This window comes from Polistes fuscatus, unplaced genomic scaffold, assembly GCF_010416935.1.
Source record: "Polistes fuscatus isolate 324 unplaced genomic scaffold, CU_Pfus_HIC Scaffold6, whole genome shotgun sequence".
In the NCBI taxonomy this organism is placed as follows: domain Eukaryota; kingdom Metazoa; phylum Arthropoda; class Insecta; order Hymenoptera; family Vespidae; genus Polistes; species Polistes fuscatus.
The window spans coordinates 8,677,611-8,691,970 of NW_025113140.1; the positions used below are offsets into that span (position 1 = coordinate 8,677,611).

At 30.6% G+C, this 14,360-nt stretch overlaps 1 protein-coding gene across 2 annotated transcripts in view; it reads right to left on the reverse strand.

Moving 5' to 3' along the window:
* The window catches only part of LOC122522800 (protein phosphatase 1 regulatory subunit 3B), a 29,716-nt gene that overhangs the window by 14,269 nt on the left and 1,087 nt on the right, over positions 1-14,360 (reverse strand). The gene's annotated exons all lie outside the window — the stretch shown is intronic.

Consider the following 14,360-nt stretch of genomic DNA (forward strand, 5'->3'; position numbering starts at 1 on the left):
CTTTTACTTCGTTTACCAAAAAAAAAAAAAAAACAAATTGAAATGTGTGTGTACGCGCGTGTCCCTGTGTATTATTTTTTTTATTAGTGTCGTTGTTGAACCAATTTTCCACGAGTTCTCTCAATCTTGAATGATATAATAATGCGTAAGGTAAGTTGTTTGTTTCGGCTGCGGAAGTAAAAAGAAATGTCGGGGATTGGTGGGACGAAACCGAAAATAAAAATATAACAACCGTTGAAAAGAAACGGATGAAGGAAAAGGGAGTTGTGTTGAGCGCCGGGCCCTTGAACCTCGGAGAGGGGCTCGCTCGGTTTTGCTTGGCACGAAAGACGAGCCGTGCGTAGCATTATTGCCTCTCTTGTTGGCTCGGTTCGACGAACCGTACAAGAACGTTTCGGAGTCAACGCTCGGAGAGGCCCTTTTCCAACAGGAGAATGTCAAACAAAAATGTCAAACATCTTTTTCTTTTTCTCCCCGCCCCGTCGCCCCCCCCTCTCACTCCCCCCACCCCATCCTACCTCACCATTTCTCTCGTTACATCCATTATTTGTACTAATCCGTGTAAATTTCAAATTATCCCATTTGACACACATTCGATGTATTCTATTATTGGAGTAATTTTTTTCTTTTCTTTTTTTTTTTTTGGATAACTATCTCAAAATTAAATCGATTTAAAATTATTTACGATTAACAACAATGAAAATGATTACGATCATTTGTTTCATAACGAATCTTTGATAATAAATAATATTATTTATTATTAAATATTAGATATTAAAATATTTTATATAATAATAATAATATTTTAAATATTTATTATTAAATTTTGATATAAATAATAATAATTAGACCTTTCCCCTCCTCCCCAAAATAAAAATGTCAAATAATTGATTTCCTATCTTCATACATTCGATTTAAAATGATACATTTAAATGCATGCCGTGTGATGCAATTATTTGCATGTTTCATTTTTTGTTTGCCATCTACAAATCTTCGTTTCTTTTTATATCTATGCTTTTTTTTTGTTGTATCCTCATTAAAAAATAATATTTAAAAAAAGATAGATTGACAAATGTGAAATGTTTATAAATGATTGTAATAACTGAAGGATATCCTACTTCCTTCTTCCTCGGAGAAACTCTGGTGACGTTTAATGCTCGCTCGTACTTTCGTCAAAAGAGATTACGTGCCATCGTGTTATAGCGCGCCCTGGAAGATCGGATTTATAGGTCAGACGCGCATTTTCACAAGTAGTAACATAAGCGAACATACGAGAAATGCGATCCTCCATGAAGAAAACGGACACTTGCTTTCGCACCTCTCTCTAATTCTACTTCTACTTCTACCTCTATTTCTACCTCCTCTACTTATACTTCTGCTTCTACTTTTCACTTATATGGACATTCTAACGTTTTCATATCATCGATATTAAAATTCCAATTAAATCTATTCCAAGAACAAGAAATTCTAAAAAAGAACAAAAATTGGATATCATTTAAACGTTATTATTATTCGCGACAATATTCTCTCAGATTAATTTATTCTAATAACGCGTAATTGTATAATAAAACATAGAAGTAAATTAATCAAAACTTTCATAATAACATTTCATCGATATTTTATTATCGGGATAGTTTATTATAAAGTAATAAAAATAATTGAAAAAAAAAAGAAAAAAGAAAAAACGAAAAAGGGAAAAAAATGGGAAAAGATATCATGTAATAGAAAGAGAATATTCATTAAATGATAAGATAAGCACTTAAGTTGCATAAGAAATTGATTTCTTCCTCTGTGGAATCCTTTTTTATATATTCAAATATTGTTATATCGGCGATTATCATTGACACGGAAAACGCATAACCGCGAGTTAATGTCCATTACTTTCTTCAAGCCATTTTTTCAAACGCGTTTTACGATAAACGTAACGCGTCCTACTTTTGACGAATATTTGAAAAAGCCCAGGAATGTTAAATGAATTATATATACGTGTAATGATTATAAAATATGTTAGAAAGAGATAGATTGAAAGAGAGAGAGAGAATGTTCATCTGTCTTCGGACGGGCGAGATAAACGAAATTTTTATTTGCGAACTAGCGCGTAGCAGAAATTTCCACTGGGTGATTAGAATCACGAGACAGACTCGTGAGCCATGGTGTGCTTTGTCGATTAGAGAAAGCAAACGGGAAAGCACCAAATAAGAAAGAATTCTCTTGTAAAAGGTTTCAAAAAATATAAATAAAAATAAAAATAAAAATAAAATACGAATATCCAAAAGGATGACAGAGAGAGAGAGAGAGAGAGAAAGTAAACCAACTCTCTTTCTCTTTCTCTTTTTGTAATTCGCGTTATTTTGTTGATCTAAGATTAAATCTAAAATGTTTCGAGAGATTTTCTTTTTAAATAAAACGTGATACTACTTTTCTTTTTTCTTTTATTTTTATTTTATATTTTTTACGTGTCGCATGTCTCACTTTCTCTCTCTTCTCTTTGCTTTCTTTTTTTTCTTTTTTTGCTTTCCAACCGAGAGCTTGAAAAAATTGTTCTAAATTTATATATTTTATTATTATCGAAATTCAAATAAAAAAGGAGTTCAAAGTTTCGTTTGGAATTTGTTTTCAAGGTAGACAATTTCTTCCCAAAAATTCCATTTTGTATATCCTATATAATTCGTTGATATATTTTATCGTTAAAAACGAAAGTAAGACAAAATAATAATTTATATTCGAAGAGATTGACCATTGGAAAATTTATTTAAAAATATGAATGAAAAAGACGAAAAAAAGAAAAAAAGAAAAAAAAGGAGCAAACAATTTTGTCATCATTCATTTTCTCTTTTCGCATTACACATATGTATATATTATAATATAATATTTCAATAGAAATTATCATAAAAATTTTCGCGAGAGTTCAAAGATTAAGTTCAAAGATCTAAATTTTCTTTATTAAATATTCAACTAATTTTTGCATAATTTTACTGTTGCAACGAGATCATCGAGAAGCCAAAGCTTCAAGATAAACTACAATATTTTTGTATTTATTTGTTTTTAAAATGAAACTCTCTATAATTATCGATAGTAATCTATATTTTCTTCAATTACGACAACAATCATCGGGACAAGTTCAAAATGGCAAAGTATTAACAAATATTTGATTCAAAACTAACATTAGAACATTTTGTCATAGTTCTGTCTCATCCCCCCCCCTCTCTCTTTCTCTCTCAAATGCCTCTCTCATTTTTATTACGCGTCCCGTTTCCGTCAAACGCAAAACTTACATGCTCTAAACGTAAGATTAGTAAACGTCATACTAAATATGTAAGCAATGTTATTATCCGAAGAAATATTTTTTTTCTTTTTATCTTTTTTCTTATTTTTTTTTTTCTCTTTTTTTTTTTGCTCGAAAATGAAGGCGCCAGGGAGAAGAGAGGTCGAATCCTCCCCCCCCTTCTCCTCCTCCTCGGCCATCACTTATCAAATCAACTTTCTGGTTCGAAGCGGCCTGATAACCGACATATATACCCCCGCCTTCTTTTTCTTTTTTCTTTTTCTTTTTTTTTTTTCTTGAAACACGATATATTTCTAGCAGCTCTCGATCGCGGAATCTTACCGAGCCAAGTTTAATCACCGAAACGGTGACTACTACCAGCATGATTATAATAAACACGTACTATAATTATTCATCTATAAATTACATATTACATTAATTTCAATTATTTCCAATCACGTGACAGATCGTTAATAAGAACATTTTCATCGAGATTCATTGAAATTTTTATGAATCTCTTTTTCAGCAATAATAAAATTACATTTATTAATTATAAATATTACATTTATTCAAATTATATTTTCTTTTTACTCTAATTTCATTTGATTTAATAATACAATTTTACGTTATATTTAAAATTATTCGTATATTAATATTTAATGTTCGTATATCTAAGAGATTGCATGTTAGATAATTAATCTATTTGATGTATCATTGAAAAAAAGAAAAAAAGAAAGAAGAAAAAAATCTTCCATCCGATAGAATTTTTTCTAATATAAATATATTTATCATAGAAGAAACAAAAAAACAAAGTGTTTCTAATGAAAAACAAAGATTCTATAAACGTCATAACTAACGTGTCACATTATTCAATCATCCTTTATCCAAGATCGATATATTATATGGTGAATATAATTATCTTTTATTTATAGATGGAAAAATATTTTCGATAGGTATAAGTGTGATTAATCTATGCAATCAATTTTTTTTCTGATTAAATATATGTGTATGTGTGTGCGAATAAATTATACATGTAAGAAAAGGAAATTAGAAAAAGAAAAAAAGAAAAAACGAGAGGCGTCGGCACGTTAAATCAGTTATTTGCGAACGGATGACCGTTCTATATTTAAATATTGCGATAGGAAAAGAGATTCCGATACAAGAGACGTTTTATCATTTAATAATTACTCGGAGAAACGAGTTGTTTAACTTTACGCAAATGCTGCAAAGCAAGAAAGTGAAAGAGTAAGAGAGAGAGAGAGAGAGAGATAACTTTCGACCGGATCCGATATTGCTATTCTCACATTCATCTTTTTTTTTATTTTTACATTTAGGTATATATTTTCCTTATCTATCGTATTATAATGCACACTTCGTTGATATTCGCATAATCATTGATAAATGACGTATGAATTGTGGCCAAGATTTCAACGAGAATCCTCTTACGAGCCTCTTTCAATAAGATACTTCTTCATTTAAAAATTGTTATAAGAAAAAAAAAAAAAAGAAACAAGGAAATCGATATTTCAAAATGAACATAACTACGATGACTATGTTATTTAATAAAATATTAAATAGAGTATCGATGAAATCGATGACGCATTGGTAAATCATTATTGAATATAAATGTAATCGATGAAGATCAATGAAAAAATAAATCGCACAATCTAAGAAATTTCTTAACGAATAATATTCTTCATAAGTTGTATTGTGTGGAATAATAATAAATGAAAGAAAATAAATCATCGATTGGTATTAGAAATTGTTCTAAATTGAGAAATCAAATGTAATTGACATTTGAAAAGATTTGAAATGAATCACACGTTAGATTTAGATGAAATGATTTTAAATCAAGGACGGAAATGAAAATGAAATCGTACGAGATTTCTTATAACAGAGACACTTGATAACCATTGACTATGATTAATACATGGAATGATGTGATTCAAACGATACCAGTGCATTCGTACGAGATTATGTTAATATCTAACATACACATATAAATAAAGTATTACACATAAATATGAATAGGTACATATGTAATACTTAGACTTCTGCTACGAAGGCATATCGTATAACAATGTGAAAGAGAAAGAATTAAAGAGAGAAAGAGAGAGAAAGAGTGGAAGATATGACATAATCAAGAATCCATAGAACGAAAACGTGTATCGAATACCTATAATAATTTGTATTCCTTATGTCGATAACGAAATCCATACGATCATAAGTAAGTATTATAAGTACTCGATACTACCTTTTGTTCCGAACCACTGCAGCATGGAACAAACGATTTACTGCTTATAAATCATGCTAACGATTAGAGTACAGTAGATACTTCTTTGCTATTTATAGTTAAATGGTTTAATTTATCGAGTATCTACAAGATCGATGTTGATACCTTATATGTTTATCAATTCTATTGTAATAAACATAGTTAATTAACTAATTAAGATATAGATTAGTATATTATGAAATTGATGTAAGTGTTACTAGTGAACAAAATCGAACTAACGCACGAGTTAATAAAAAATACTTGTATGTATCGATTATCCACATAATTTGATTGATATCTAACAATTAAATCAATTAGAATGAAACATAATTATAATGAACGAATTAAACTCTATCGTTAATGAAAATAATTAAATAATAAAATCAACTTATGTATGATCATGATTAATTATAAATATCGAGAATAGATATTAATTACGTATTAGAATAGTTACCAAGGTGATTTCTAATCACGGTCACTAACGTATCACGACCTAATCACGTCCAATTCATAATCTACGACAAAATTTGTTATCTCACTATTTCGATGAAATACAAAAATTCTATTTTACGATTTTGAGATCGTGGCTTTCACGTGAGTGCGATTCTCGTTCGATATTTTCTCAAGGATGAGGAGGTCAAAGGGTTCAAAATGTTTTTCTTTTGCATTATTTAAAAAAAACAATAAATATGTATTTATTGCAAATGTGCATTTCCGTTCATATTAAAACGCGTCGACCCTGACAACGACCTTCATCGGACAAACAAGACGATTTTGTTATCTAATAAGACAGATAACATACCGTTCAACATTTCTCTTTACTCTCATTCTTATTATTTTTGTCCTTACTTCGTTCAGAATGAAAATGTTCCTTTTCTCGAGCGGAGAACACCAAAAATTAAAGTAAGAAGTTAAAAAAATTATTGACGAGAAAATTTCATAACACAAAAATATGTATTTGGAAGAAATTTTAATCGATAAATATCCATTGTTTTTTGGAAACAATTTGTAAGAAAAAGGAAGAGTGTACTAGAAAAAAAAACAAAATAACAAACAATAATAATAAAAAAGAAAATTAAATTAAATTTAAATAAGTAATAAGATAAAAATTAAATTATAAATTGCAAAAAAAAGAAAAAAAAAATTAGCAAGAGATAAGTGTCAATGTTCAAGAAAATTTTCGATACGAAAGAGATACATTCTTCGCGAGAAGCTCGATTTTTATTTTTATTGAATATTTTTCCTTTTTTTTTTTTTTAATTAAAAATTACGCTATGTCGTATTATCGTATTAATCCAAGTCGGGGCTTTACTTAAAACAAGAGATAGTTAGTTCATTTTGACCTCAGTCATCGATCAAAATGAGACACGTATTTCATTTTATTCATTTCTATCTTCAACTCATTCTCATTTTCACAAATCAGCCATGTGTTTGAAGCTAATCCTCATGAATCACGCGGTAGTCTATTGAACTACGTAACTCGAATATGTATGTGTGATCTGTGTTATTACTGTTATACTTATACATATATATTTTTTGTTGTCTTCTAAAGTCAGAATGACAAAAATAGAGACAAAAAAGAGAAAGAGAGAAATAATGATGCCAGAAATAGGGAGAGATCAGCAGACGAATTAGGAGACAGTCTGAGATAAAAGCTTTATCGAATAACACATTTGTTCTTATTAAGTAATTTTATCTATCGTCTGTGTGATTTGATAATCGTAATCACATTAGACGTTTTGTGTATATTATTGCATAATTATGATTTACAAAATTAGAGAGCTATTCATTCTAAATTCAATTCGATTAATTAGTATATCTAACACTTTCTTTAACATATGTGTGTGGGGGGGGTGCGCGCGCGCGCGTATGTGTGTGTGTGTGTAATTTTTGTTATCAAATACAATTGCAAATCGATTAGAGACGTTAACTTTAGTACCCTCTTCGTACACGTGTTAGCAATCATTCTAATATAAATGCAATTTGAAAGCTTACAAAAGATGCATGACATATGAATTAGCTGTACATTTGATTTCGTATATGCATCATTTACGTCACATCGGTAATATCAATTTAATTTCTTTCTTTTTTTTATTAATTTCTTTCTTTTTTTTATTAATTAATCTTCATACAATTCTAAATAGATTAGAAAGGATTATTCCTAATCATGGTATTCCGTTAATAAAAAAAAAATCATCAAAAATTAAAAACAAGAAGGAAGGAACTTATGGGACAACTTAAATACTATAGAAGTTGGTGGAAAAACCTAAGAAAAGGAAAAATTATAAGAAGAAAAAAAGTGTTAAAAAAAGAAAAATAAATAATTCGTTAAAAAGTCGCCCCTGGCACTTTCTCCGGAAGCAAAACGTGAAATAGGAACACTTTGCGTGTGTAGATTTAGCTATGAATCTAATTCATCTCTCTTTCTCTCTTTTAACTCCTTCATGTGGGTCCGTTGGGGCCCTCAGGTATGGGCGTTCTCCCGACGCAAAGAGAATAAGAAAATAAGAGAATAGAAGAGAGAGAGAGAGAGAGAGAGAGAGATGAGTGACCGGAAAACACGCGTGCACGTAGGTGCTAGGGCACGAGAGCACACGCATCTACGATTCGCACACAAATATACACACGCATATACGTACTTATGTACAATGCATATACATAAACGTGTACAATGCATATACATAAACGTGTATAATGTGTATACAAATAGAGACACAGACAAATATGCATACCATGTACACAGACACGTATACGAAAGTTGTAAAATACTTAAAGGGGTAGAGGCGGGTAACGGGGGGGTAGAGGGAGGATTGAGGGGGTTGGTAACACATAAGAGACATAGCAGAGAAGCGTGCTACTCTAGTAGACTTCTCTAGAGAGTCGTTGGGCCGGTTTCAGAGGAAATCTCGGGATTGATCGGTCGTTCGTCTTGCACGCTCCAATGAGAATAAGAGCCTGCTGGTCTTGTCGTGTATATGTATATATATATATATATGTATGAGTGAGAGATAGGAGAGGGGAGAAAGAATGAATAGCCATTAGAAAAAATTAAGAAGAAAAATAATTGACAAAAATGAAATACACATAATATACGCGTACGTGGTGCACGTTGTCGTTAGTGAGTTATACTCAATGGATAGCCATGTCCGATATGCTTCGAAACATCTGACTTGCGTGCAAATAAATGGCACGAGAGAGAGAGAGAGAGAAATATAGATAGGTAGATAGTAAGACTTTACGAGCGTTCTGCACGATACGTTAATTTATACTAATTGACAATTACTGAAAATGTTTTTCTTTTGTGTAATCTTTTCCCTTTTTTTATAAAAAAAGAAAAATTACAAAAAAAAAGAAGAAGGGAGAAAAAATATGTGTCGTTTGATAAATCGATAAATATAATTGAAAAAAGAAAAAAGAAATTAATGTAAAAGGTAAGTTTGTAATGATGACAAATGAACCAACCTGTCGTAGGTTTTTGATTTTTTTTGTTTTGTTTTTTTTTTTTTTAATAGGAATAAATGATTTTTCAATTAATACCGTTGGACGATTATTCTCTCGACATCTTCTTCATCTTTCTATTAAACAATTTTGTTCTTTTTTTTTTCTATTCTTCGATGCGAATGATTGATTTGAAAGAAATTAACGACAGAAGGACGATATGCGGGAGACGAGTAAATCACCCCTTTAAGAAATCATTCCACATGTTTAGGTTCAACTTTTTTTTTCTTTCTATTTTTAAGAAGAAAAAGAAGAAGAAGAAGAAGAAGAGGAGGAGGAGGAGGAGAAAGAAAGTACCATCATCGTACTCATCGGTAGACCTACCCGAATGAAATAACCGGTCGTTGTAAGTTAAAACAAGAAAAAGAGAGAAACTCACGCTGGGAGATTGAAAGAAGAAGAATAAGAAGAATAAGAAGAAGAAGAAGAGCCCAAAGAAAATTTGTTCGACATACATAGCGCCAAGATAATTCTTATCCTGGGTTAAATCTCGTGGGGCTGAGAAGAAGAAAAGATTTATATACAAGGTGGTCCAAATAAGGTCTTACAAAGTTGTTTTCTCCGAAAGTACAATAAAGATATCGATATTATTTTAACAGTAATTAAATACTACACGATCCTTTTTTAATGAGCGACACGCTTATTATCATTTATTAAAAAAACAACACCAAAATATATTTTATTTTATATTTTTTCTCTATCGCGCGAAGAATTATATTTATTACATATATAAAAAAAAAAAAAAAAAAAGAAAGAAAGAGAGCACACTGTGAGAAGACCACCAACGACCGATCCGATCTTAAAACCACATCTACAAATGTGAATTATGTTAATCGTATTAGAACGAGCCTCCGTGTACGAGCCACCACCATCCAACAATCTTTTAACATACTTCATACAAACATACATGTACATATACAAGAAATGATAAAACTTGTTAAAAAAGAAAGAAAGAAAGAAAAAGTAAGAGAGAGAGAGAGAGAGAGAGAGAGAGTGAAAAAGAGAAAGGAAAAGGGAGAATTTCCTTTTTATCGTCACTCCCATGAATGCCAGCTAAAATTAAACTTACACGGTGATACTCGTCGTACCGTATCCATTGAAGGCGACTAACGGACAACGAGCTTTATTTATTTACGTTTCCGTTGTCACGAGGTCAGGAGCCGACTGCAACCCCTACCATAACACTTTTCTTTCCTTCTATTTCTTATTTTTATTCTCCTTCTTCTTCTTCTTCTTCTTCTTCTGCATCCACAAGATGCAATACATCAAAGATTAGACAATATTATAACGCGTATTCTCTTCAATTAATCACTATATATATATATATATATGTCTATCTCTTTCTCTCTCTCTTACATCTATCCTTTTCTCTTGATTTTCTTTATTTGCATACCACGATAGATAGGCAGATGTGTTGCCTCTTTGAAAACAACGAATAGATAATAGGAATGAGAGGAGTAAGTACTTTCTAGAGCTTCGGTTCCGCTCGTGTAACTTCTACAAAAAGAAAAGGAAACAGAGAGAGAGAGAGAGAGAGAGAAAGATCATCTAGAATAATTCTTCCACCCCCTAACGAATCACGGAAGTTATGTAGATACATCCAGCCAACCAACGGCCAACAACGATCTTACATTAGAAAAAGGAATTAGTTCATCGAATTATTCGTTTTACACGTTCTATAAATATAAACAGCGTATATGTTAGAACGTAATTACGTGTACGTAATTATTTGAAGATAAAATTAAACGCGTTCGAAGTTTCGAGTTTTTAATCTATCGAAAAGAAAAAACAGAAAAAAAGGAAAACAAGTAGAATTTTTATTCTTATATTCCGGATATTATTTAGTTAGATTAAAAGGAAACCGGTTGTGGAATTCTTGTCTACCCTTAAAAAGAATGTCGATTCTTTTCGTATCGATCGATAGTGTATCTATTATGTACTCGATATGTAACTTTCACGCGACACATTCTTAATGCATACATTCATTCATACATATGCATGTATAATACTTGAGTACTGTCGAAAGTTACCAACACTGCATACAAAGTAGTAGACAATTATATAACGAAATGTTGGATGTGCCAATCGAGACAAACTGTCTCTCTTTTTCTCTTTCTATATTTCTATTCTTTCTCTTTATATATTTATTTCTTTCTATATATGTGTTTGTACTTATATTACTCTTGACTAAATTTACATATCCTTTTCAGGCATATCCCGAAGGATTTACAAGTTAACAAATCTGTCAAAGTGCACATTAAAGTTTCTATAAAAAGAACGAACATAATATTATAATGCGAGAGTACAGTGTACAAAAATTGTCCGTCTTTCATCTCCATCACGTCAAGTAGAAGATAGAGATACAACTTTGTCTATCCTTTTTTTTTTCTATGCGTTCTCTCTCTCTCTCTCTCTATTTTATGTGTATAATAGATGTATGTGTATGTAATTATGTGCGTGTAATCTATGTATATTTGTATGTACGTGAAGATAAATGTAAACATACGCCGTTAGTTGGAACATCGTCGAGTATACATTTTCGCGATTCGCTAAAGAATCTCGTTTATCTCTCTCTCTCTCTCGTATACTTTTACACTTCTTTCATAAATCTAAATATGTAAATCCCTGTGCAAACGCAGAAGTTGCGTCGCTAAAATATCTTATGTTTAAACTGCGACAATGTGCAAGGGGAAAAAAAAAATGCGAATAGAATTAGGCGGACTTTAGTACGAGTGACGTAATACAAATCAAATTGAAATAGGTGTAATCCTCGTGGATATTAAAAATGTTGGAAATAATTCTTGATAAACTTAATATACCGTGGTGGGTGATCTGATCCATTGAAGAAGAAATTGGACAACGAACACTTTTCGAATGAAAGATTTTCATGTAAAAATAACGAACACCTCGTAGAACGAAATATTCCAAATTTCAAAATACAATGATACGCGTTTGCTTCGTGAGACATACTAGATTACATTAGTAATGTTTATAAATACTAACGACTTTTGTCTTTCGAATATTATATTAAATGCCAAGGAAATAATTCTAATTTAAATCTCTTCATAATTCTCATCGTTACACGCGCAAGAATAACTCGTACACGTGTGTATTATATATATATAGGTATATGCGTTGAAAGCTAATGCAAATATTCCAAATTGTATTTGCTTTTATCGATTTCTCTTCGACAATTTTGATTTGTTACGCGATACACGAGTTGGCCTACAATTGGTATGAAAAAAAGAAATATAATAGGAAAAAAAAGTTTAACGTAGAAACTATAAATAACTACTATACGCGTGATAAAATATCTCCGATACGACGAATTTATTTTATAACGATAAAAATTTCCGATCGGTCGTATCAATCGTCATCGTATCGAGGCAATCTACAAAAAAAAATGGAAAGAAGAAAAACCCTGTTTGTTATCATCGTTGAAGGAAAGAATCAAACTATAATTAATGGAAATTGTCTTGTTTCGAATTAAACTATAGTATCTGTAACAAACTATAATTAATGGAAATTGTCTTGTTTTCATTCTTGATTTCTATCCTCGATGGATGTATTTACGTTATAAGTCTATTACACACAATTTTCATCGAACGACGACAACGACAACGAAGACGACGAGGATGATGAAGATGACGAGGGGAGTACCGTTATTCTGGTTTAGAAGGTACTTCAAATTGTGTAAAAGATATTGAAATTTAACTCTCTCGTACCGTTAGAGTAGACTTATTACTTCTTATCCTGGTATATAATTTTATAATAATTTTATAACGCCGAGAAAAAATAGAAAATAAAAAAAAAAAAAATACGCATAAATAAAAAAGAAAAGAAATCGATAAGTGGTGTATTCGCATCGAAATAAAAAAATCGAATAAAAAAATCAAAATTGAAAACAGCCTTGGTAACATAAAACGAATTCGCCAACCGACGATCGTAGACGTAAGCGTTAAAAGATTTATATTCGTGTGGTGAGATCCTAAAAATGAACTGGTCGGATCTTCGACGAGGATGGCAAGGATGGAACCATCTGTACTGTACTGTTGAAGGCTACTGGGTCAAATGATTATTTATGATCTCTCTCTCTCTCTCTCTCTCTCTCTCTCAGAGGAAGGGAGAGAGAGAGAGAGAAGGATTCGTAACGTACTTTGTTCTCTCAATTGTATGTGTGTATATCTGGTCTGACAATAAAGGAAGAAACGAGGGGTAAAGGCCTTGAAAGAATATTAGAATCGTTCATAATAATCAATTTGCTAACTTCTAATTAAAATTTCACATTTTTTTCTTTTCAATAATTTCAAATAATAGTAATCATCTCTTTTACGACAATTGTTCAATTTTGTTCATATTTATTACAGACCGTATTGAAATTTATGCAAATGATATTCATAAAATTAATTATTACATTACAGATGAAAAAGAAAAATGACAAAGTATGGAAACTTTGAGATTCTCATATCGATATAATTAATAAATCAATTATAATATTTATGATGCAATATACCAACGTATTTAGAAAGAAAACATTACCCTTTGGATTCTCTCAATTTATTTCATAGATCTCTATGTAATAAATGTACGTATATGTAAACGATACTAAACGCCTATCTTCTAACTAAATATGAACTTTTCTTATTAAACATAATATCAAAGAAAGCTTAACGATTCGAATAAATTTGCTTTGCACTTAATGATCATGACTTAAAGTTAATACCCCATGACACGTTTTATCAAGAAAGTCATGGTGTTTCTTCTCGTCTGAGACATTTATTACACGTTCGCCATCTTTACGCTTGCTTAGCATTGCATTTTAATCTTATAATGAAGTACATGCATACGATAGAGAAATAAACATATTTTGAGAAGAATTATAGAAATTCAATGTACCACATGTAATATATTAATTAAAATTCTTTATTACATGTATAAATCGATTAGAAAATAACAAATTAACTAATTATATGCGATATGCTGAAAATATATAATAATAAATAAATAAGATTAAATATATATATATATAAATATAAATTTTTTATAAAGAAAAAAAATAAAAGATGATATTAGAAAATAAAATGTGTTGCATAGTATAATCCATAGTAATTCCTGTTACGCAAGATGTTCGATCGACTGAGGGGTTGAAAAGGAAAGGAAGCGTACCACCCTTCAAACTCGAAATAATTTTAAACGTTTTTCTATGTACCGTTCCCCTCTAAAAGCTTTTATATATATACATAGGTTAAAAATAAATAGATACTTTGAAGTTATTGAAAGAAACGTGTATATAGAGAGAAAGAAAAAAAAAAAAAAGAAAATAGA